We start from the raw sequence: 26383 nt of genomic DNA, 5'->3' as shown, positions 1-26383 counted from the left end.
AGAATATATTACTTGGTTTCCTGAGAATCTCAGGCATTCAAAAATTTAAAATGCTAAATTTACTTCCATAAAGTACATGGAACTCTAGCTCTGTGCAAAATTTCAGATTTCTGACCACAGTTTTTCTTCAGTATTTTTTTATATTCAGAGCACAGGGAACTCCCAGCACAAGGCATTTTACAGTAGTCATTTTCAAACAGCTCCTCAAAATCTTGTCAGATATGTACTTGCTCATAAATCACATCAATCAACTGAACGTCATTAAGATTTAAAAAGATGTGCAAGAAATCTAAATTCGACTGATCTTTGCAATGCTGTATCAAACATATTTTTTAAATGACAAGCAGAATGTCTAGAATGTCATTACTACTTTTTGACATTACAAAGGTATCTGGATAGACGAGCAAGATAAATCATAAATGTCTGAATTTTGGATTTGAAATATATGTATCTTTAACTACATGTAAAAGGTTAAGGATCAAGAATTTTTAAACCTCTCTCATACTGCAGTTATTAGTGGTTATAAAAAAACAGCATGCCTATATACTGTAAATATACTTTTAAGTATATACTATCAAACATGGACATTTCTGAGTGTCTAATGAGGACTGATTTAAGAAAGTACAAGAACAAAGCAAAGGACCTTGCACATTTTTTGACTTCTGTTTCCATACTTAATGTGGAGAAAAACGACCATTACATGTGACATTACTACTACTCCCCCACCAGCTCCACCAGTACCCCAGATTAAAAGGGAGATCTCAACAGGAAGTGACTGTCATTAGACTGACACCCTAGAGGACAACAAGTGCGCCAAATGAATGTTTTACTTTTACCCGAGTCTTGAATTTTTCTTTCTCAATTCAATGAAACTACTGTAGCTATGGGTGCTGCACCAATGGCTGGCAATGTATGCAAAGACAGGTGAGGCCTCAACTCATTTCTGTGGTTTTGCACCATTATATTTCAAAATTGAATTAAACATGGAATTCTGTTAAAAGTTAACATTACTATTTTGACAAAAAAATTGATTTCAATCAAAACATGCAACTGTCAATGTTGACAGAACCTAGTACAAGTCATGCAACACACAGCTAAATCAAAATTCATCTACTGTAGTGCTACTCAAGAAATATGAACGTTCAGATTTAGCTTTAAACAGGTCTACAAACTATAAATATTATAAGGGCCACATATGAATGAAAGTTTGACTTAAAACTTAAACTTAACTTGGCTTAAACTTGTCTTATAAAACGTAACATGGTCATGAAAGAATCATGTCAACAATGATTACAAATTTCACAGTGAGAAAGTGTAATATAGTGGGTAAGACACTGGAAAGTAAACTACAAGGTTGTAGGTTTAATCCCCACCGCTGACTTGCTGTGTAGTACCAACTCAATTAAACTAAAGTAATACTGAAAAACTAAATTTAAAGCATGTAATAGGCAGGCACCATATAAAATAATGCTTACTCACAAAATTTTGTATGTTTATGCAACATGCACAAATACAAATAAACAAGATAAATAAATACATACACGTACAATATGTAATAGGGATCCACATACTTAATGTAATTGAAAAATTTCCACTGTCAACCACCTAACACTGCAGTAAACGTAATACATAAAGCATTCAAAGACTTGGGGTAAAAATGTACATAAAACTAAGCTATACTTATTTTAAATGTAAATAGCAGCAGTGTTGTCCTGAGCTCCTGAAAAGACACATTACAATTATATCAAAATGCACAATGAACAACATGACAACTTTAACTTCTATGCACATGAAGTGTACCTTGCCACCTTCACATCCAAATGGAACACTGACAGTTTAAGTCAATTAAAACCCATTGAAGTAAGCCTTCAGTTTGAGCCAGCACACTGGATTATTTAGAATACTGTACATAGCGAAGCAATAGTTATTGATGCTGCACCCCAGCTCCAGGAGAGTTTACCTCTCAACCTGGAACAATATATGTTCACGCTGCAGACTTTCCTCTGTATATCAAGTTTTCTTAGCACATTCCAAAGACATGATTATTATACTGTAGTAATGCTACAACAACAATATTTCTTTGTATACAACATTTTTATGGAAAGGATGTAACTCAAAGTACTTTACAAGATGTCAAATAAAAGAAAAACAAAATAAATGCCGTATCTAAACAAACCTTGTATGAGTGAGTGTGAGAATGTGTGTGTCCTACGATTAACTATCACTGTAGGTAAAGTTAACTCTGCCTTATATGCCCAGTGCTGTTAGGAAATTGTCTGCCTCCCTATAAAACTGAAGTAACTGAATTAGGCAGAGTCAAAGAACAGATGGACCGCACTGCTGCATTTGTTGTGGCGATTAGATATGAAAAAAGATTTTCCCAAACTGAAACTACATACTTCTGTAATGCTGTTGATAAGCATCCTTAATATAAACAATTATTGTAACAAATCCTGATTGCTGCCTTTACCTTCACAGCTTTTCATTATGATAAAACAATTGATTTTAATATATAAATATACAGTACTCATCTTTTTCAAATAGTTTTTTTAGAAACTATACCTAGACATTTTTCCTCAAACAACAGATTTTAATATATTATATATACATACAGTGCTAGTCAATTTCAAAATGTTTTTAGAGTCAATACCCAGAAAAGTATTATCATTGGTCTTACTAACCATTTTAAAGGAAAAGCTTCAATACAAATTACACTGAATACTACGGTTACATGGAGTGGTCAATGGCGTTTCATGTTACAATTTAGTAACTAGAAATGTGATGTGTGAAAAATAAAAGACAGTAAAATTATCTGCAACTGTGCAAGGTTTGAGAGGAATATGAGCTGAGCCTTTACAGTTTTTTTGTATATCATCTTCAAAAGAAGTGAAACAAATTATAGATACAACAGTATTAGCACCCACGAACATAACAGATGGAGTGCTGTACATGATCAATACTATATTTAAATGTTGGTTAAGTGACTGTTTTTTGTTATATTTCTATTTATTTAATTTCATTTTGACAGAAAGTCAGTATAAATCATTTCCCTGAATGCCTGTTTCTCTGGTGCTTACTGGTTCTAAAGAGCAGCAATTATCAAAATTGAACCTAATCTTTTCACCTCTCTATTCATTAGTATTACAAAAATTGTGTGTTGGTTAGCTGTTTATTAAAAAAAAGCCTTTCTGGGTGCAGTGGCCTAGATTTAGAAGTTGTTCTAAATTTTTGATTTTAAAGGCCTCACACTAAATGGGTAAATATAATGACACAGCAAAACAAACAATATATAAATAGATGACGGCGCAGAAACTATAAACTCTTAATTAATGCATTTTGTTTTTAAACATACAGTAAATATATAGTATTTATATACTGTATATAGTAGTATAATCTGAAAATTTCCCAAATAGGTTTAGTGGTCTTTCTTGCTAAATTCATCTTCCTTAATAAAAACAAGTTAATTACAAAAGCAAAACACTTACTGGTTGGAGACTTCAAATACAATTCATAGCTAGTATTTAAATTCAGAAACTGAGCAGCTTCTTTTAACGGAAAACATAAACTCATCACATAAGAATGAGACAATCCATAAAGTAATTTATGGCTGCAGCCTATCTGACACACTGCCCTGCAGGCAAAACCTATAATTCACATTTACTAGTCACTAATCAAGGTCATTTTCAGATCAAATCAACAAATGGTGAAAGAAAAAAAATATTAAGAATCTTAAAGTAAATAATACAGTATATTTGCATATAGCATTAAAATAAAGAAATAATACATTAAAAGTTCAGATTCCTTACAAAAAAATACATAGTACTGTATAATTAAAAATCACATCCATAAGTAATGGATGAAATTATGCAAAAGAATAAAACCAAAAAAGGTAATTTATTAAAAAAGAAACACAATTATTGCAAACTGTAAATTTAATAAAATTATCCATTTAGAGTATTAATTGATTTAGGTCATCAAAGTTTTCCCAGATATATTCAGCAAAGGAGGGACTGAGGAGGCTGGAAACTTATGCAACATATGTTTCATGCTGTACTGCGCTGTGCTGGAAACTTACTCTTTTGTAAGGAAAGGAAACAGTACCATTAAAGGTGATACGCAGACAGAATGTGAAATATCTAGAAAAGATTCAGTTAATCTACTCACAACAATTTACAAATAATAAAAGTAATCTGTCAACATTATACTAACCCAAACACAAAGATTGTGGGTTAAATGTACCATCTTACAAGCTGAAATGATTGGTAATCACTCCTGAATTAACCTGTACACTTAACATTTGCAGTTCTTTAGCATGTATGTGCTAAGACACTTCTATTCATACTAAGCATATATTGATAAGCACATATTAAACCATACATGAATCAATCAACTATGAACAGTGCAGCCCTGAGGATAATTCACATTACTGTAACATATGCTTGCTGAAGATCTCATTATCCTCAGTGGATTCAGCACACAGATTTTGTAAATCATTTAAGACATTTATTCTATTTCTTGGAACACAGACAGCCACATGTGTTATTCTTGTAATGCCCATTCATCCATCCATCCATTTTCTAACCCGCTGAATCCGAATACAGGGTCACGGGGGTCTGCTGGAGCCAATCCCAGCCAACACAGGGCACAAGGCAGGAACCAATCCTGGGCAGGGTGCCAACCCACCGCAGGACACACACATACACACCCACACCTACACCCACACACCAAGCACACACTAGGGCCAATTTAGAATCGCCAACCCACCTAACCTGCATGTCCTTGGATTGTGGGAGGAAACCGGAGTGCCCGGAGGAAACCCACGCAGACACGGGGAGAACATGCAAACTCCACGCAGGGAGGACCCAGGAAGCGAACCCGGGTCACCTAACTGCGAGGCAGCAGCGCTACCACTGCGCCACCGTGCCGCCCTGCCCATTCATTTAAGTGACAAAATGCTTTTGAAATAAAAATTAAACAGTATAGAATTTACATAATAAATAATAAAGCTGAATAAAGCAGAAAAGCCTACTGAAAAAGGTTTAGTAGTGTTCTGGAAGAACACTGCAGCTGCACGTTTTCAGCCAATTTCATAATCTGTGATTCACTGCTGCTTTTTATGTGAAGCCTTTCTTATTTATTTTCCCTAAGCCTTTTCGGTTCTCTTCAATGCTGTTTTTGTAATGAGTAGGAAAGTTTTGTATTTTATATTAATTACCTCTTAAAATACAAAACACTATTTTATTTTCTTATATTCAAACAAACATTTTCTGTGTAGTTCTTTTATTTACCTGTATTAAATTAACAAAAATCAGAATGGGTTGCAAAAAAGAAAGAATGCTAGAGAGTAGCAGTTACTGAATTTTTAAGTGCGGGGGTTTTTCTTTCCTGACCTGACCTAATATGCAGTCTCTTTCTGGACAGTTAACCCATACACTTTGACATCTGAGTTGTCTGTAAACACCTTCACGCTATGCTTGCGTTCTTTGAGACTTCCTTCAGCATCTCTCAACCAGCTCCTCTCACACAAGGTGTTCCTCAAGGTTCTATCCTGGCTCCCCTTCTATTTTCCCTTTATCTGCTCCCCATGAGGGCCATCTTTTACAAACATGATGTTGCATATCATTGGTATGCTGATGATACGCACCTGTACCTCCTGACATCACTTCATTTGTAAAAAAGCTGGAAATGCTTTGATGATATCAAATATTGGACGGCACAAAATTTCTTGCAATTGAACGAAAATAAAACACAAGTAATTATTTTTGGTCCTACCACATCAGCAGTTGAAATCGGCATACACTTAGTGCCTTTGGCAGCAATGATTCATAATGATGTCAGAAACCTAGGTATCATCTTTGACTCACCACTAAGCTTTGAAAAACAAATTGCCATGGTAGTAAAGTTCAGTTTTTACCAACTGAGGCAAATTTCTAAGATAGATAGATAGATAGATAGATAGATAGATAGATAGATAGATAGATAGATAGATAGATAGACAGACAGACAGACAGACAGACAGACAGACAGACAGACAGACAGACAGACAGACAGACAGACAGACAGACAGACAGACAGACAGACAGACAGACAGACAGACAGTTTATTAATCCCAAGGGGAAATTCACATACTCCAGCAGCAGCATACTAATAAAAACAATATTAAATTAAAGAGTGATAAAAATGCAGGTAAAACAGACAATAACTTTGTATAATGTTAACTAATCCTTCTATCACAGAAGGACTTGGAAACAGTCATTCATGCCTTTATTACATCTCGACTAGATTATTGTAATTCCTTACATGTGTGTCTGCCAAAATCTGCTCTGTCGCACCTTCAGCTGGTTCAGAACACTGCAGCTAGGTTTTTGATTGGGTCGAGAATAAGGGATTGCATCTCCCCCATTTTAGCCTCTCTCCACTGGCTACCGGTGAGGTGTTGCATTGATTTTAAACTCTTGTTGTTTGTTTTTAAAGCCTTGCATGGTCTCATTCCAAAATATATCTGTGACCTCCTTCACCCCTATGTGCCACCAAGAGCACCGAGGTCATCTGGACGACTGTTCCTTGTAGTGCCAACATCTTGGCTGAAGTCTACGGAGACAGAGCTTTTTCAGTTGTTGCTCCGAGGCTTTGGAATGACTTGCCTCGGCACATCAGGTCTTCATCCTCGATCGAGGTTTTTAAAAGTCGGCTTAAGACCTACTTGTTTTCTTCTGTCTTTCTTTGTGTATGGTTGGATTGTGGTGGATGTTACAATTGGTTGTTTTATTAATCTGCTTTTGCATGATTTTCAGTATTGTGTTTACTTTAATGCTTTTTTGTACAGCACTTTGGTGCAACCTCTGTTGTTTTAAATGCGCTTTTATAAATAAATAATCTAATCTAAATCTGAACATGGCCTGGATAGACTGCCAGTGGCTTGAATTTTTCTTTATTTGTACAAGATCTTTTAGACAGTGGAGTGGTTGGCTAAACATGGTTTGGATGTGGTTTTAAAACCGTTCCAGGATTCAAATACATAATCCTTCTGAAGGTTGCAGAAAGCTTATCTGATCTTGGCATTATGTAGTAATACACCTCAATTGCTAACACAGAGCCACATTAAATGTTTCACATTTTTGTAAGGTAGGGTCCCTGACGTTACGCTACAATGACTTTCTAATCATTTTCATCTGTACAAGGTCCACTTGATTGTAATCTTACTCATTTGATGTAATGACAGGGGGAAGTGTGTACTGACTTTTTACAGTTTTTTTATCTGTTGATTTAGATGGCAGAAATGAGTACAAAATGTTATTTTTTTTTAATAAGATCACCTTTATTGATCAATATTGTTGACATGACCAGCAAATATAATTTTGTCCAAAAATGTGAAGAATGTTTATGGGGTACACTTACAGTAACAAGTATTTTTTGCACAGCACTGTAGTAATTCTGAACAATCATTCCTTAAAGAATTGCTTTAATTTAGAAATATTTATAGTTTTTTGACTTTTTTGAATTGTTTGTGTCTTGACTAAGCCAGTGTAAAAACTTTAATTTTGTTTCTTTTCAGCCAATCTGATGTGGATAAGACATGGTGTTTTGGATCTTTGTCTTGCTACATGACCCCACTACACTTTAGCTTCATCTTATAGACTGATGATTGGACATTGTTCAAAGGAATCTTCTTGTGCAAAGCAGAGTTTAAGGTTCCTTCAGTTATGCCAGATCATCAAGGACTTTAAGCAGCAAAGTGTCCCCATACCATCCCTTTACCATCATCGTGTCTAACTGTTGGAATGATGTTCTAACTGTGAAATGCTGTGTTTGCTTTCCTTCAAACATAATGGAATTCAAGTCATCCAAAATCTCATATTTTCCTCATATTTTTGTTTCACAGCAACAAAAAAGCAGCAGTATATTTAATGTAACCAAACTGCTTTTTGCAAAGTTTGTCCTTAGTTGAACTTTATATATAGTATAGTGATACATTAAAACAAAATGTCCCAAAAGCCACTTGGATTGAACATAGTTCACATATTCGTCCTCTGAACATCTCCATATGGAGAAACTCAAATCAAGGCCAACTCAGACACCATCAGTCTGTGGTAATATTTTTGAAATTAGTATCAGTAGTGCTGGGCGGTATACCGGTTCATACCAAAAAACGTTTTTTATTTATGTTATATGGATTTTTCTTATACCCAAACACTGGTTTAAACTGCCTAAACAATATTCGCAACGTGGTGCAGTAGGAAACTGATTAAGGGGGGACCTTTTTAATTGCTACACCAGTAAACACATATGCAACAGAGTAAATGCGTTAGTGGAGGTATTGCGCGGTGAAAATGGACAGAGAACATTCCGAAACAAAACTGAAGTTGTAGCAGACGATAAAGTTGAACATGATGACACAGAAGAACTTTTGCCGAAAAAAGGAGTCACATCCGTTGCCTGGAGATACTTAGGTTTTAAAAGGTCGGATGTGGACCACTGCGTTCAAATCTGTGAATGCTGTTTCTATACTACTGGATAATACTGCAAGCCAAGTTGTACTTGTTTTTTTTTTTTTCAATACCGTGTAATGTACCTGGCTATTGTGTAATAGCGTGACGACATGTTGACTTTATTCTCAACATTTCCACTTTAATCTCAATGCTTATGACGAGAATAAAGTCATCATGTTGACTTTATTCTCAATATTTCTACTTTATTCTCGCCGTTTATGTTGAGATTAAAGTCGATATGTTGACTTTATTCTCATAATTTGTCATTAAAGTAGAACATCGTAAACTAAACTTCACCGTAAAATTAATATTTAATTTACTAGATTTCTCAAACCCAGTCATAAGTTATGTAGCACATTAAATGCTTTGTGTTAAGTATTCCCCAAGCCATGTAAAATCGGTACGTGCTTCTTAAACTAACTTCCTCTTGTACTGAGGAGGCACCAGCAGCGATTGCCGCACAGAATACATTCACTTCATGATATTCCTGCTCCCTGAATATTTAGAATGCTAAGATAAATACTTGATATAATTTTCATGATGAAATGCATTAAAGCATGTATTAATCATGTGGGGGCACGATGGCGTGGAGGTTGCACTGCTGCCTCACAGCAAGGGGTCTCGGGTGTACCCTGCCTTGAATTTGCAGGTTTTTCTGGCGGGTTTACCCAACATTTACACAATATTTAAGTTAAACCTGTGCGATACCCATTCACACATCCAGTTTTTTGGAGCCTCATCACAACCTGCCATTAAATTCTCTACACTGAACATACACCTGGGGACCCCTTACTGTGAGGGAGCAGCACTACCGCGACAATACCGTGCATGTTTTATACCTGCTTTAATGCATTTCATCCTGAAAATTATATCAAGTATTTATCTTAGCATTCTAAATGTTCAGACAGCAGGAATATCATGAAGGGAATGTATTTCGTGCAGTGATCGCTGCCGACGCCTCCTCTTAGTGCAGACGAAGTCAGTTTAAGGCCAGAGTTATACTTCACGCGACGTGACGCATGCTGCAGTGGACGCTCCTGCTACGCAAGCGTTGTAGTGTTCATACTTGCGCGCGTACTTTACGGAAATCTGGAGGAATCCACCAGGTGGCAGTGCATGATATTATCATGGTGAGGACATGTTCGGCTTCTCTGTGTTGTGAATTGCCTAGAACACTTATTAAATTTTGATGACACCTTAGCGCAATATCTCTGAAAAGGATGTTTATTAATTAAATCCATCAATCCAGGGATGTGTCCATTCCAGCAAGCATTGGGCATGAGTGAGAAACAGTCCCTTGACGAGGCCACAGCTCATCGCAAGGTGAATACAAGCACACACATACACTAGCGTCATTTTAGCGGTACCAAATCCCCAAATCTGCATATCTTTGAAAGGAAACCGGAGCACAGTGTGGAATACAAGCAGGAAATACCAGCAACATAACTCCCTGTGAGACAGCAGTGCTATCGCTCCACCACCGTCACACCCCCATGTGTGTAATTATTCCCCCATGTGTGTAATTAACAGTATTCATTATTTAAACGAAATTATATGTAAAACTAGCAAAATACCCGTGCTTCGCAGCGGCGAAGTACTGCCTTAAAATTTTTATTAAGAAGAAAATTAAACCTTTTTAAACTGAGGGAAAATATACCAATAATTATTTGGTAAGGATCTCTTTGTATATCACATTGTGAGTTCGGCCCTCCGGTTGTAATATGACCAAGCTGTGCGCTGAGCTTACTCTTGAGCATGCAACATACAGTTGGCCATGTGAACAGTAATCTTGTTTCAAATCTCACAGCTTGGATTGCTGCTGTCATAATCGGTTTGAGTTTCATGGTTTGTTTCAATTACGACAGTATTTGTAGGACTTGTGTTGAAGAGACAAACGGCATTTGTCAAGCTTTGTAAGTATACAACCGGTTTCATCGATAACTTCACATCCAGCTTTTGAGAGTTTAAACATTCATAAACATCAAAGTGTCCACTACTGAAATCGTCATCTGTAAATCTAAGATGTTTAAGAGGCATTGGTGGTTGTCGAAAGGAGTAAAATATTTGGCCATTTCGGTACACTTGAAAGCGACAACCAAACAACTCAGCGGCAGCCATCAACTCACATGCAGATGCATAGGTGAAGGGCTTAACCATTTCACTCTTATAGTGCTCCTGTGTAGTATAATTATCTCCTGTACCGTCATCAGTCCACACCTTGAACCTGTCCCAGTCATTCAATACATAAGACGCAATGTTCCTCCGGATATCAAGAGTGAGCCTGATATGGCCGTGCAATATGTAACAAAGAGAATGGAAAAGGCAGGTGCCATCTCCGGGCATGGAAACCACTCGGTAAGTGACAGTTCTTTGATCGATGGTGATCAACCCGATAGACATGTTAATGGGGGTACGGTTGGAATGATAAAGGAAATGGGTACCTGAACAATGTAAAGTAAATCTAAATACCTACACAATAACTATAATCGTAATAAATGAACAATAAAACAGCACAGCATGCGTGTTGCTGAAACTGAAGCAAGTAGCATCGTGGATGAGAAATGGATTGTTTCTTGATTAAAACTGGCACAACATACCCTGAAAAACCTGACAATGAGGGCAAGAAAAGAAAAACAAAAGCTGAAAGGGACCGTGAGTATGATAAAAAATGAAAATGAGTAAATGGGTAAATGCTGATGACACTAACTCTGTTTTTTTCCAAATTTGCCATTAGTATCCACTAATTGCTGACAAAACATCCACATTATTTACCGGCAAGAAAGTCGACAGAAAAGACACACTACTGTCGCACTATCTGTCTGCGAAATACATTGCCTGTATGTCAAAGCATGAATCTAAAAGTAAGAAAAAAGTTGGTTCAATTGAAAGACTGTTTTCTAAAGTTGAACGCTCGGAGGTTAAGCGTTATGCTAGGCTGTTCAATACTGCTTACACTGTTGCTAAGTACAACAGGCCATTTACTGACTTTAAATTTCTGTGTTCTGTGCAGGAAAAGAAAGGTTTAAAATTAGATAGTAACAATCGAGGCAGGGACGCCTGTGTTGAGTTTGTGAAGTCAATATCATCTGTTTTGTTGAATGATGTCTAAAGCCACATGAAACATGTCAGATTCTTTTCAGTCATGAGTGACTCAAGCACAGACTCATCAATAATAGACCAAGAAGGTATACTACTGAGGTACGTTCATCCAGAAATGTTTGAACCCTACACAGCCATGGCTAGCATTGAGAATTTAGAAAATCCCAGAGCAGATGGTGTTGTTGCTGCGATAAAAAATGGTTTATCAAAATGTGGCATTGATCTTGAAAACATTGGAGACAATGACCCAAAGCTTGTGTGCATTAATCTTGATGGTGCAGCATCAGCCCATGCTGTCTGAGATGGTAAAGATTCTTGGAGGAGAAGATGTTGCAAGACAAAAGCTGAAGAACATGGAAGAAAATGAATCAGGACAGTGTTCTATTATGTAATTGTAATATGTGAAACAGAACTAGTGTACAGTGGTGCTTGAAAGTTTGTGAACCCTTTAGAATTTTCTATATTTCTGCATAAATATGACCTAAACATCATCAGATTTTCACTCAAGTCCTAAAAGTAGATAAAGAGAAACCAGTTAAACAAATGAGACAAAAATATTATACTTGGTCATTTATTTATTAAGGAAAATGATCGAATTTGCTCTCAATCCTACTTTTTGTAAAAACTGATTGATTTGTATGGAATGATTGCAATAAAAGTAATAAAATTAAAAAAAAAAAAAGAAAATGATCGAATATTTCATATTTGTGAGTGGCAAAAGTATGTGTACCTTTGCTTTCAGTATCTGGTGTGACCCCCCTTTGCAGCAATAACTGCAACTAAACATTTCTGGTAACTTTTGATCATTCCTGCACACCGGCTTGAAGGAATTTTAGCCCATTCCTCCGTACAGAACAGCTTCAACTCTGGGATGTTGGTGGGTCTCCACACATTAACTGCTCGCTTCAGGTCCTTCCACAACATTTCAATTGGATTAAGGTCAGGATTTTGACTTGGCCATTCCAAAACATTAACTTTATTCTTCTTTAACCATTCTTTGGTAGAACGACTTGTGGGCTTAGGGTCATTGTCTTGCTGCATGACCCACCTTCTCTTGAGATTCACTTCATGGACAGATGTCCTGACATTTTCCTTTAGAATTCTCTGATATAATTCAGAATTATAGGGAAGCCGTCCTGGCCCAGATGCAGCAAAACAGGCCCAAACCATGATACTACCACCACCATGTTTCACAGATGGGATAAGGTTCTTATGCTGGAATGCAGTTTTCCTTTCTCCAAACATAACGCTTTTCATTTAAACCAAAAAGTTCTATTTTAGTCTCATCCGTCCACAAAACATTTTTCCAATAGCCTTCTGGTTTGTCCACGTGATCTTTAGCAAACTGCAGACGAGCAGCAATTTTTTTTTGGAGAGCACTGGCTTTATTCTTGCAACCCTGCCATGCACACCATTGTTGTTCAGTGTTCTCCTGATGGTGGACTCATGAACATGAACATTAGCCAATGTGAGAGAGGCCTTCAGCTGCTTAGAAGTTACCCTGGGGTCCTTTGTGAGCTCACAGACTATTACATGCCTTGCTCTTGGAGTGATTTTTGTTGGTCAACCACTCCTGGGGAGGGTAACAATGGTCTTGAATTTCCTCCATTTGTACACAATCTGTCTGACTGTGGATTGGTGGAGTCCAAACTCTTTAGAGATGGTTTTGTAACCTTTTCCAGCCTGATGAGCACCAACAACTCTTTTTCTGAGGTCCTCAGAAATCTCCTTTGTTCATGCCATGATATACTTCCACAAACATGTGTTGTGAAGAGCAAACTTTGATAGATCCCTGTTCTTTAAATAACACAGGGTGCCCACTCACACCTGATTGCCATCCCATTGATTGAAAACACCTGACTCTAATTTCACCTTTAAACTAACTGCTAATCCTAGAGGTTCACATACTTTTTCCACTCACTAATATGTAATATTCGATCATTTTCCTCAATAAATGACCAAGTATAATATTTTTGTCTCATTTGTTAACTGGTTTCTCTTTATCTACTTTTAGGAGTTCAGTGAAAATCTGATGATGTTTTAGGTAATATTTATGCATAAATATAGAAAATTCACAAACTTTCAAGCACCAGTGTAGCTATAATGAAGGCATTATTTATTAGTGAGTTAAAATGATAAGGGAATCTTTTATAAAATGTTCTAGAGCAAGGTGGCAAAATAATACTCCCTGGAAGAACTTTTTTCAGTTTTAAAACGGAAGGCAGTTTTGGTATCAATAAAAGAGATCAGAAAAAATAAACTATTTTTCACTTGTTATTTGTTTATGGGCAAGTGAATTTAATTGGCAGACAAGTGGATTTTCTAAGTTTACTTGTCCGTGGACAAGTAGAAAAAAAATTGATTTCTGCACCCCTGCATGTTCAGTGCAATACAACTTTTGACAAGCACCTCTGAAGTCTAAATGCCTCTTTGGATGGTTGAAAATATATTGTCAAAATTATAGATTAAGTTGTTTGCAAAATTTGTTCAATAAAAAGGTTCTATATTTTGACTGCAACTGTTATGCAATGTGATTCCTTCTCTTCATTAGTGCCACCCCCTTGAAAACTATCACTTTATGGGGTCATGCAAACCTGTATTAATACTTGTGTGCACATTAAAATGTGTTTTTTTTTTTTTGTACAATGTACAATTCTGATGACAGTGGAATATGTTATTCTTAGCCAATCTACTGCAGTAACTCCGGTGTAAAATTTGGTTATCCATTAATGCATGGGAAAAAAATACCGTCCAATACCGTGAAACCAGTATAATTTTGAAAAATACTGTGATATAGAATTTTGGTCATACCGCCCAGCACTTAGTATCAGGTAAACTTACTTCTTGTTTTTTTAAAAAGACAGTAGATGTGTTGTGCATTATATCAAGATCTCTATTTACATTAGCCAATTAATAGTTTTCCTACTACAATTTGGTAAACTAATTATACTGTAAGTGGTATGCACAACTGCAATGACAAAACAGAGTTCACAAAAAATCTGTTGTTTTAATTTGCTTATGCAAAAAAATTACTTGGTGAGTAAAGTAGATTGTTTGCACAAAAGTATTTCCTTAGTGTCCTTTGAGACAAAATGTTGCTAAATCTGATATGCAGATTCTAGTCATCATAGAAAATGAAAATTAGTTACTAAGTATTATTTTGACATAAATTAGCAAAGAGAATCCAGTAGTATTGAGTAATTTGAAATATTGACTTGAGAAAAATGAAATACACTAATTTATTGGTCTATCTATTGGCAATACTCAGCAAATGACAATGTTTTGCATAACTGCCTAATAGCACTTATGTATCTGGATTAAAAATTGCTTGAAATGTGTTTTCACAGTGGTGTGTTTTCACTGTATATGTTGTTACTAATAAAACATGGACCTTCTCTGTCAGAGATTAAGATGGTTACATAATGGACACTTGGCAACCAATTTGTTTGGCTTAACTATGTATTTTTTTCACATAAAATGTGAAATTCAGCGAGTCCTGAACAGTCTAGAAATCCCCCAACAGCCCTATCCAATTAACCTTCTACACCACCTAAAAATCTAAAAATCAAAAACTGAGGGGTTGTGGTTTTGGGTCCATGAAAAAACATTCTAAAACATGTTAGGTGTTATAAATCTCTCCTTGCCTGTTACTGTGTTTGTGAGAAAATACTGCAGCAGCTGACAGACAACTGTTTACAGGCCAGGGAATGCAGCTGTCAGTGAGTTTCACAGGAAACAAATAAACAGGATCCCCATGTAGGTGTTGGTGCATGTCTAGATTTCAATGATGCTGAAGAGAGTGATGGTAGATAGGCAAAAATCAGCAACTGCTGATACTGTGAAAATAATATTTATGTTGCACAGAAACTATGTTAGGATAGATAGCCATGTCTTATTCCCACTTCGTTCAAGAGCTGTTTTCCATGGCCTTTAATAATGGGAAGCTAGGTGCATGGTCTATTAGATTTTTAGAGTAAAATGGAGTTGTTTGCTAATGTTGTTAAATAAACAAGTCTGTTCATGAGATGTCCTAGATTTGGATCAGCAATAAGCAAAATATAAACAAATTAGCAACAGAGTGGAAAGTAATTATTTGGTGTTGGGAATATTGGCTTTTGTTTTGGACTACTTTTTTGGTTGTTGCTTCTTAACTTTTTGAACACTTGATTTATTTCTGATGTGTGTTCTAACCTCTGGTCTATTTATTATCTACTCTTCCATTCAGCAATTCAAAAAAGCGATTTATCTCAGAGTATTTAAAAAAATAAAACAAAAGTCTTTAAAACTTGTCATTTAACATTATGTGACATTGGTTCTAGAGTTGCATACTGCATATGGAAGTGTATATGTAACCACCAAAATTTGTAATATTAGGGCTGGGAAATACATTGAATTTTCAATTTGATTTGATATCTTTATATATACTCTTCATTTGGATCTTGATCTTTGTTTGTCCGTGAATGAATTAGAAGAAGAATCACTAGATGGCAGTAGAGAGACAGCTAAAACATAGGCATTGCATTGGCAGAATCTCCTCCAGACTTATACTACTGAAGACTGTAGTACTCCAGTCACACCTCAAAACACAGACATTCAAACTAAACAAATTGTTGTGCTTTAAATTAACTAAAGAGATCTTCATTTAGATCTTGATCTTTGTTTGTCCGCGAATTCCTCGCATGCGTAGACCACCTTCCAGTTTAGTACGTTGTTGTTACTCACAGATGTCAACAATGTGCCAGAATAATGAAAGGGGTGGTGGACAGTGTTACGCTGGTTAGCTCCTGAAGCCTGGTTAGAGAATGAGATTGCCGAAGATAAAAGGTACATGCCTACGTAACATATGAATGAAAGAAAGGCAGCGGGTAAAATGAATGACAACGTAACAGCACGTTCCAGAAATTATTATTGTTACGTTGTAGCCGGCGAGTGCTGCGCGTCTCACAGTTGTACCGTGGCTTGCTCACATGTCAGTGAAGTGATCTCTATTTATGCTTTAAAGAGCCTGGATACCTATGTGTCCCCCTTTTATAACCATTGCTCCGTGTATATTGCCTTACTCTTTGGATTGCCACAAAGCAACCTGCGAGATTGGAGAAAGGTTGAGAAGACATCGTGAGAGGAAACGATAGTGTCGTGGAAACGAGACGGACTGTGAACGGACAGAAGCAGAAATGCTCTTACACCACCAAATAATTACTATTCGGACAGTGATTCCGAGTAGGCCGTTCCTATCGAATCAATGTCCAAGGGTTTTCTTTTGTAATTTTGTTTCCCTTATAAAAAATCATAATGCTGTGTGACGAAGGGCCCAGTTCACGACTGGCAGCCATGTTTAAACAGGGAGCCCTTCACAGACAACTTTAACACGCGCAACATAGTTGGGCGCACATGGCTAGTTTAAAATAAAAATCAATATGCAAAAGTGAGTCTCAAAATGTTCAGAACTCTAATTTGATTTTCTACATTTACTTCTAAATTAAATAAAATCTGCAAAATCTTCAATGGTCTTCCTTACCATGTCTATGTCAAATTTGTCCACGTTGCCAATGATGAGCATGAAAAAAATAGTGCTAAAATCTGAAGAAAAAACTCTTAGAACCAGTAGGGTTAGTGCTGCTGTTTTCAAATTGTTTGTTTTAACTTGGGATGACAATTCAAGCAGTACAACATCAAAAGATAAAACACATTACTGCACATGAAGAGGCCAATCAGGCATGTACTGCACCAGCAACCTATCCACCTGCTGTCCAGGAAAAGATGAGTCCCTGCTAAGCAACGTTACATAAAGCATTTGTTGTTCTGTTGTTTATGAATGTACAATAAGAATATATGTGTATGAGGAGATGAGTAGCAGAAGGAAGGAAATAAAAGTTCCAGTGACTTATATATTGTAAAATAAAGTGGTCAAATAAATACACTAACCAGTAACTCACATCACATGTACATTTATCATAAGCCCACATCTATGAATGAATGCTTTTAACAAAAACAAATAAATAAATATTTCTGATTTTGTTTTTATTTTAGTAACACCACATGCAATATGAAATAAGCTATGAAATGTAAACCATCAATTTTGTTTAAAAAACTTTCTCTGTTATCTTAGGTAAGGTTTTGGGGCTTGCAGGTCTGCACTTGTAAGTGCATAATATATATTATCATACCCTAAAGTCAAAACAAAAAAATTTTTTGACATATTTTAACAAACCCCTAGGTGAAAATCAATCATATTAAAAACAAGATAAAATAAAAAAGCAATTAACTTCTAATTATCTTATTACAAAATGCCTGAACAATATTAGCAGTAGTCACAAATATAGGACACTCTAAGATTTGTGAAGACCTTTTTAAAATGTTTTTAAAGAAAGCTTATTTTAAGCTGTTTTTTTTTAAAATAGTTCAATATTGTTTTGAAATGTTGTAGGATTTATATTTTATGTATAATTTTCAATATATAAGAACTTTCTACATCTTTGTGCTTCTAGTAATGCACAGTACATTCAAAATAATTGAACTGCGACAACTGTAAAACATTCTGTATTCTTCAAGAATGAATCCTGCCACTTTTTCAACTCAAGATTTACATAAATGACTTGTAAATCTGCTGTGGTCTACAAGGATAGAAAGGATAGTACTTTAAAGAGTACTGTACACGTACATGTGACTTTGTCATATGCTGTGATTAAACATTGACCTGATTGGAGGTGTTTAAGAAAATAATACACAAACTGCCGTTTTACTTAGATTGATGTAATCCCTGAAACAACTGCTTAGAAATTATGTCAGTAAGAAATAATTCACTTTGAAATGAAGCAGACCTAACACTTCAACACATGTTTGTAGATGTTCCCTACAGCTTGGCTGAACATGCAGATTTTGCACTGATTCATCTGGCATGAGAAAGAAGACGACTGTTCATAGAGATCATTTATATTTCAAGCTCCATGCCTCAGTGTTCATGTAAGGGACTGCTATGGGTAAACATTCAGTCAATTTTCCATTTTTGAAAATGTACCCAAAAAAAACATACTAGCTGACAAGGTAACACACCTTTCGCTAGGAGGAAGTGTCATTAGGGAGGCAACAGCACACATGATAATGACGATGATTCACTCCTGAATTACAGTGAAAGGGAATTAGACAAAATGGTGGCCAACAAATATAAACAGCAGATATGTTTAGCTCCAGAAAACCAATAAAATCCATTCCATCGAAAAAGAGAAAAAGTGGCTTGTCAGTGACTGTATAAAAGTTTCAGGGATTCATTTTCAAGTACTGTAGTTGGCTACACTACGTGGCAATGGCTATTTTGTATTACAGTTGATGATTTACTCTATTATAGGATAAAAAAAATACATCATCTTATTAGGCTGTACTATATAAAAGGATCTATATAAATAAAAACTGCTGGTTGCAGTTGGTTCAAAACAAGTGGAGGAGAGGCACAAGATTAAAAGCTGTCGATCTACTGAATGCAACATAAAGAAAAGAAAAGCATGTTACACTTTGGATTTTCTAGCAAATGCTCATTTAGCTATAACTCTGCAACAATCCCCTTTGGGTTTAAAAGTTTCTGACAATCCATAATGCAAATATGCAGAAACAAATATAACACTCACCTTTAAAAAAGATAGTACATAACATAATCCAATCTCCAATTCTCCAATCCATTAAGTAGTAGAGTACATAATTACGATTGCGATTGTCAGTCGTAGCTGTCACTTACTGTACATACTCTTAGGCCGGATTTATACTTAACGCAACTCGACTTGTGCGCCTGTGGACAGTACTGCTACGCAAGCATTGTACTGTTTATACTTGCGCGCATAACTTTACGTAAATCTGGAAGATTCCACTAAGTGGCAGTGCAAGATATCACTGTGAGAACAGGTTCGGCTTTGCTGTGTTGTGAATTGCCTGAAACACCCAATAAATTCCTAGGACACCTTGCCACAATATCTCTGAAAATGACAGATATTTAATGATTAAATCTATCAATCCAGGGAAGCACGGGCACGAGTCAGAAACAATCCCTGGATGGGGCATCAGTTCATCGCAAGGTGAAAACAAGCACTCACATACACTAGCATCATTTCAGCATCACCAAATCCCCAAACTGGCATGTCCTTAGAAGGAAACCAGAGCACACTGTGGAAGCCCACACGGAAGAGAATGAACCCTAGGGACATGACTCCCTGCAAGACGGTGTCACCCTCACATGTGTATTTATTAACAGTATTCATTATTTAAATGAAGTTAATTTATCTGTAAAATGTAATTTACATAGTTTAATGCATTTCATCATGAAAGTGATAACAAGTATAAATCCAAGGATTCTAAATATGCAGAGAGCTGGAATATCATAAATTTAATGTGTTCTGTGTAGCAATTGCTGCTTGGCGCTGCTGTCAATGCAGGAGGAAGCCCCAGAAGCATGTAGCAATTAACAACTGAGTCAGTTTTAAGATGACGTTTCAGACATCTACTTCAATAATAAAATAAACCACGAGATTAAAGAGGCCATTTCAAGATTTAAGTCGAAAGTTTCACTTTAATCACAAAATACACCTTTTCACCGTGTCCCTAACTTTTTTCTCTGAGGCTGAAATATGCTGTCATACATACTGATGCTGTTGTGAAAAAAAAAAAATACAGCACAGAAGATGGTATGTGAGACCTTTAAAATTATGTAATTATGATCGGGAATATGCGACGCTTGAATATAAAAGCACCACAAATGCATTTGTATGTCAGCATTTTGCTTCAACACCTTGAACCATTCATCAAATATCAAAGCACACACATCAATCCTGTACGATCTGCAAAGCGTCTTTCTGTCACATGTACATAGTAAACTGAGACTCTGACATCATGTTCCGACTTTATCACACTGCGCCCCCAAACTTTGTGCTGGAACTGCAACTCACACACACGTTGCATTAACTTGAAATGTGATATGAACCATAACTTATTCCTGCTAGTTTGCAACTAACTCCAGTAAAGTGAAACAGGTTTGATTTGGTCTTTAGTCGTAGGGGAAAGCTCTGTGTGCGCGAGAAATGACAAACAATGTTTGCAATGCATATAATGTGGAGGTGAGGAATAAGGAACACAGATGTTTTGGATCTCGCAAACAGTAAAGAAGCTTGTCTGTCTAATGTCTGGTGTTTAACATATCATGACAGAATGGAAAAAGAAAAATTGGGCAGAGACTGAGGCTGAATTTGTCATATCTGTTAATACTTCGTACAGAGCTGGCTCCATCAGGAAGAAAATTATTGATTATCAACAAAAGGGACAACCTCGAATGAGGTAGAAGGTCAGCATGCGATCACTAAACGTGACATGGCCACCAATTTTCAGTTATTCCATTTGCCAAAATCCAGAGATGAGATCAGCAAACACAGTGAACAAATCTGACATACCTCATGACTAGAAGCCAAGTGATGCGATATCAGCTCCTTTATAAGAGGCTAGTAAGAACCAACCAGCAACACACAAGTACATTTTAATCAGCTCCCAATAGTGTGTATGTGACTAGTTAGTTAATTAATGAAGTAATAAAGTATTCAGCTAACTTTCAAATAAAATGCAAGATTAGCCAAATATGCAATTAACTAAAATGTGCTTGCCTGATTTGTGGCTCAAACTATGTACTAAATGTTTCACTTAATGTGAATATATAGCTGTTGTGGAAACCCAGCTAAAAAGATGTGAAGTGATTAGGGTTAGAGTGGCATACTGATACTGGAAAAGTACTAAAAAAGCCCAAATTTTAAAATGGTTGTTAGCAGGATTTCGGGATCTTCAATACCAAAAGTATATGTTAGTTTTCCTTTCACCACCCCCATTCCCTTGACACTCATTGGTGTTTATGTGTAAAAATGTCCGTTCTGTAGACTTCATGAAATGAAACCAGAGGATTCAACGTGATCGAGATTTCACAAGGTACCTCCCCATTGGTTTGATCCTATCTAGACTGCACACTTCAGCGTAGCACACTAGAAAGGCACGCAATTGTGTGGGGCACCAGGCAGGCTGAAGTAAAATAGGGAGATTGTGGAGATATCCATTATTTGCTATGGAATAATTTTAACACTGGTACTGAGGTCCGAAAGCTGGTATCAATACTGAACTGAAAGTTTTAGTACTGACCCAGCACTAGATGTGATGTTTATTCATTGTCCACTCCATTCATTCAATTACTGAACCAACCTAGTCCATGAAACACAAACTGAGACAAACTTTTTTTATGGGAGAATAAATGCACTTTTTTCAGCTAGTATTAAAACGTACATAAGTTGTACTGTATTGCAAAATATTTGTCAAGGCAAAAAAGCAGTTCTCAGTGGGAAGGAAAATTAGATGATAGCAGGAAGGACATTATTTGGTGATCTAGACATTAAGCCCGTTACAATAACGGGCACTAGAACAGTAGTGCATAAACATTAGTAGGAACAGTCTATATTAAATGGCAAGGGACCTTGACCTCATTCTGTTTCTTGTCTTAATTTTTTTTTGTCAAAAATATTTTTGCAAGAAGAAGTAAAATAATAATAAAAATAAAAAAGAAACGTATATGACAATACAGTAAGTAGAATTAATATTGCCTTAGTGTAACAAGCTGTAATACACAATATCTGAAGAAGATACTGCATTTACGAAAAATTTTCTATTGTTTTTACCTCATGAAATTTTTCTATAAAGTGCCTTTAATTTTCTCTTGCAATAATACTGGTTTGTATTTCCGTAAAATGCCTGTAATTTTCTCTGACAGTAATACAGGCATTGATGTCCGTATTATGCCTTTAATTTTCTGTCACAACAGTGGGCAATCAGCAGAGTCTCACCAGCAACTGACGTAATGTGTGGCGTGCAGCTGATAATTGTGCCTGTGGCGTCTCCCCAGCAAGTAATTTAATGTGCGGCATGCAGCAGCTGATGTAGCCTGTGGTGTCTTCCCAAAAAAGTAGTGTTCAGCTCCCCAGCAAGTATTTGAATCCGTGCTGGCATGCAGCTGATTACTGTATGTCTTGTCTCCCCAGCAACGGATTTTATGTGCGCGGCCGCGACTACCCAATCAGCACTCTCCCCAGCAATGATGTCCTTTATTTGCTTATCATGCACGGCCGCAGCTAGGCCATTCACTGTGTGCCCAGCTTCCAGTGTGTATACGTCCACAGTGCTGTGAGCAGGCGCGGGGCATGGTGCAATGTGTGGCGTGGCCCCGTGCATGCGCATTTCACCGGAAGACACACACACACAGACACCCCTGACCCCTGGACGCACACAGGGGTTTTATTAAAGAGGATAAGCAATACCAAAAATAAATGGGGCATGGGATATATGATGCAAAAAAACCCAAGCTTATGTTCTTTCTCAGTGTGACACAGATTGAATGTAGAGTACAGAGTGTGTGAATGACCAAGAGGTACGTTTTTAACTTTGTACCTTTGTTTGAATTAATTCATTGTTGTCTTTCTATGTAAAAACATGTTTTGTTCTCAAGTGATTGTTCAATATTGCATACATTTAAGTTTTTTGTATGTGTTGCCAGTGAGGCTAAGATAGTGACTGTTTAATTGAATTCATCTTGTCCCAGCTTGATGTAAAAGCACACCACCTGACAGAACCAAGCAACAAAAATAATGGGTTTCTTTATTTAGACCTGCATCAAGTTAAACACGAATGCTTAAAGCAATTTCAGTATTCTCCTGGGTAGATGCTTGAACAAAGTCAAGACGAGTTTTTATTACTCATGAAGAACTAGTGTCTTTGAGGCATAATACATCAATGAGCTCAGTTGTTAATTAAGAGCATATGGTTTTGTTGCTCCTTGTTGATGTTTTGGGGAAATTTAAACATCTTGCTCAAGATTCTGTACCTTTTTCCTATAAAACAATTATTGTTTATGTTGATAATGACCTTGGTGCAATAGTTGGAAGAGCTGTACTGCAGGCTGGAAAATACTGTGTCATAAATGCCAGTATCCATATAAAGAAAAATGTGATTGTAGTTGAATTAAGCTTTACTTCAAGGATTGTGGGTTGCTACTCAGTCCTGTTTCAGGCCAATACCTCAAAAATCAATAATGACCTGTTTTTCCAAATAAATTGATTCTCAGTGACAAACTGTGGTGAAGCAAGTTTGGGGCCCATAGTGGTGTAGAGTTTTAGACATAAAAACAGTTCGAATCCAGCTAGGTGGGTGTGGGTGCACGCCACTGCAAAGTTGTGTGGCCATGGGGTGTTCAATGTGTAAACGAGCTGACTGCTTGTTAATGTGCAAGTGTGATTGGCTCAGCTGTTCCTCATTAACACTCCACAGGTTGTTAAACAAGGATTGAAAAGGCAAAAGAAAGAGAGAAAAGTGATTGAGATAAAAATGGGAGAAATCAAGGACGAGAGTTGGTCAGCAGGAAAAAGAGCAACAGTGGGAGAGGAAATGCTGCAAAACAGCATATTTGTGTTGTTTTCAGGAAATATATATATTTATATTGTCACACATGTGCAACATGGGATACAGCTTAGGGCTCTAATAATTTGTAATTACCCACCGAGCCAGGGTTTGGCGCTGCCCACTAATCCTTTCTATCTTTTTCTCTCTGCAGACCAGCAGACTGAACTCAACTCCTCTAACATCACTTCTGGTTCATGTGCCTCTGGATCTGTCCCTTCCTGTTCACTCACCATATAAATACCACCTTTGCTCACTATACTCAGTTCCGTTTTGAACTCATGTCTGTAAAGACCGTTTCATTTTTGCCAATCATTTTCAAGTATGTGGGGTGGCTACCCCAAAAGTTTATCTTTGTTTTGTGCTTATTTCACAATATATATTTTTGTGAGATTCTAGCGTTTTAAAAAAAGTCCAGTGGTGCTCTTCACATCATTGCCTGCCCCCCATCGCAACAACCTTTCTTCACTAGGAGTGTCATTCCTGCACCTTGTGAATGCTGCAGTTGCTATTTTCAGTGTTTCCAGTGGTTACGGCAAAATGTTTCTTCAAGTTTATTGTCATATGTAAATAGTACAATGAATTTCTAACTTGCATGTCTTCTCAGGATAGTGACAGCAATGCAACATTATTTAAAGACACAAGCAAAAACACAGTATTCATAGAATGCAACATATATATACAATTATATACAATAAACAAATACAAGAACAAATACATCATTTGTTATTTTGACTGGCTGTTCAGTAACTTTATAATCTGTTGATAGAAACTGTCTCTGAATCTATTACAGGCATCATTATTTTATTGTTGTCTTGCATGGCTAGTGCCATGTTGATTATGCCAATGATGTTCATTACTGGTCTCATAATTGGATGTCACCATTATGCATGACTTCATCATACAATCCTGATTTGAAACTGTGGATTCAGAAAACAAAACAAACAGCTTTTGTAGTTTAATTAAGGAAAAAAATCTGAAAGAATGTAAGGACAATTTTTTTCCTTGCTCTCTTTAAACTTCAATGTATTGAGTTTTTGATGATTGGTACCCTAAACTTCACCTTGGTATTTTTTACCCTTTTGCGTATCCTTGACCTTGTCTCTGCCCTGTTGTGCATTTTGACACCATATTAGTGTTAGAATAAGCTAAAATATGCTTCTAATAAGACCAAACTGCTTGAACATTTGAATGTTTCATTCACTACAACTTTGGTACTATTTCTGCATAGTGAGCTTGTGTTCTCCTGTGTCCCAACCAAAGACTCTGCCTTTTTCAGTCTCACTTGGTGCTGTCTCTTGATTTCACCACCTCCTTTTCTCTACCTGAGATCATTAACATGTTTTCTGTACAAACCAAAATAAATAAATGAGGAGTATAATGAAGATGAGAGAGAAAAAAACAGAAGCAGGATTTGATGTACAAAAAAGTAAAATATGCAGCCTCAAGTTATGAATATGCTTTGGCCAACTACTGAGGTAACCTTAGATTATCATGATCATCATAAAGGTGTTGATATATACTTTTTACATTTACATTACATTTTATTTTCATGTCACAGACACCTCCATTTTTGAACAATTTTGGTAGGAAGGCAGTTTCACGATAAGCAGCTTAATACATGTGCTTGGTTTCATGCTATTTTAATTCTTTATTTACCTGAAAATGTTACCCGGCAGTCACCTTTGAACAGACATGCGAACAGAGCATACACTTAGTGCAAAAAGAATAATGCCAAGAATCTGAGAAAATATCTGTTATTTACAATATCATTTTTAGAAACACAGAAGGCATGTTTTCTGAAATCCAAAATGTTGCCACCTTGAACTACTTGTATTTGTTAAGTTTCAAGGTTTTTGTAATATGTTTGGATTGGTGCTTTTTGGAGCCCATTTCAAACTGCAAACACAGGCACTGCATTTTTTAAAATTTACCAAAATGCTTCACTTTAGAACACTTTAGAATTTAACATGACAAACTTATATACTCCACTAGCAAAATACTCGCGCTTCGCATCGGCTGTAGTACTGCATTAAAATTTTTATTAAGAAGAAAATTAAACCTTTTTAAACTGGGGGAAAATATACCACTAATAATTTGTTAAGGATCTCTTTGTATACCACATTGTCAGTTCGGCCCTCCGGTTGTAATATGACCAAGCTGTGCGATGAGCTTACTCTTGAGCAGGCAACGTACAGTTGGCCATGTAAACAGTAATCTTGCTTCAAATCTCACAGCTTGGATTGCTGCTGTCATAATCGGTTTGAGTTTCATGGTTTGTTTCAATTAGGACAGTATTTGTAGGACTTGTGTTGAAGACACATTCGGCATCTGTC

The 26383-nt window shown here is 36.5% G+C and overlaps 1 protein-coding gene across 2 annotated transcripts in view; it reads right to left on the bottom strand.

Moving 5' to 3' along the window:
* Window positions 1-26383, bottom strand: part of cnsta (consortin, connexin sorting protein a) — a 132037-nt gene that overhangs the window by 83205 nt on the left and 22449 nt on the right. The window lies entirely within an intron of this gene.

This window comes from Polypterus senegalus, chromosome 3 (assembly GCF_016835505.1).
Source record: "Polypterus senegalus isolate Bchr_013 chromosome 3, ASM1683550v1, whole genome shotgun sequence".
Classification (NCBI taxonomy): domain Eukaryota; kingdom Metazoa; phylum Chordata; class Cladistia; order Polypteriformes; family Polypteridae; genus Polypterus; species Polypterus senegalus.
The sequence above is the reverse complement of the archived record's forward strand: the minus strand, read 5'-3'. Positions and strand labels throughout refer to the sequence as shown.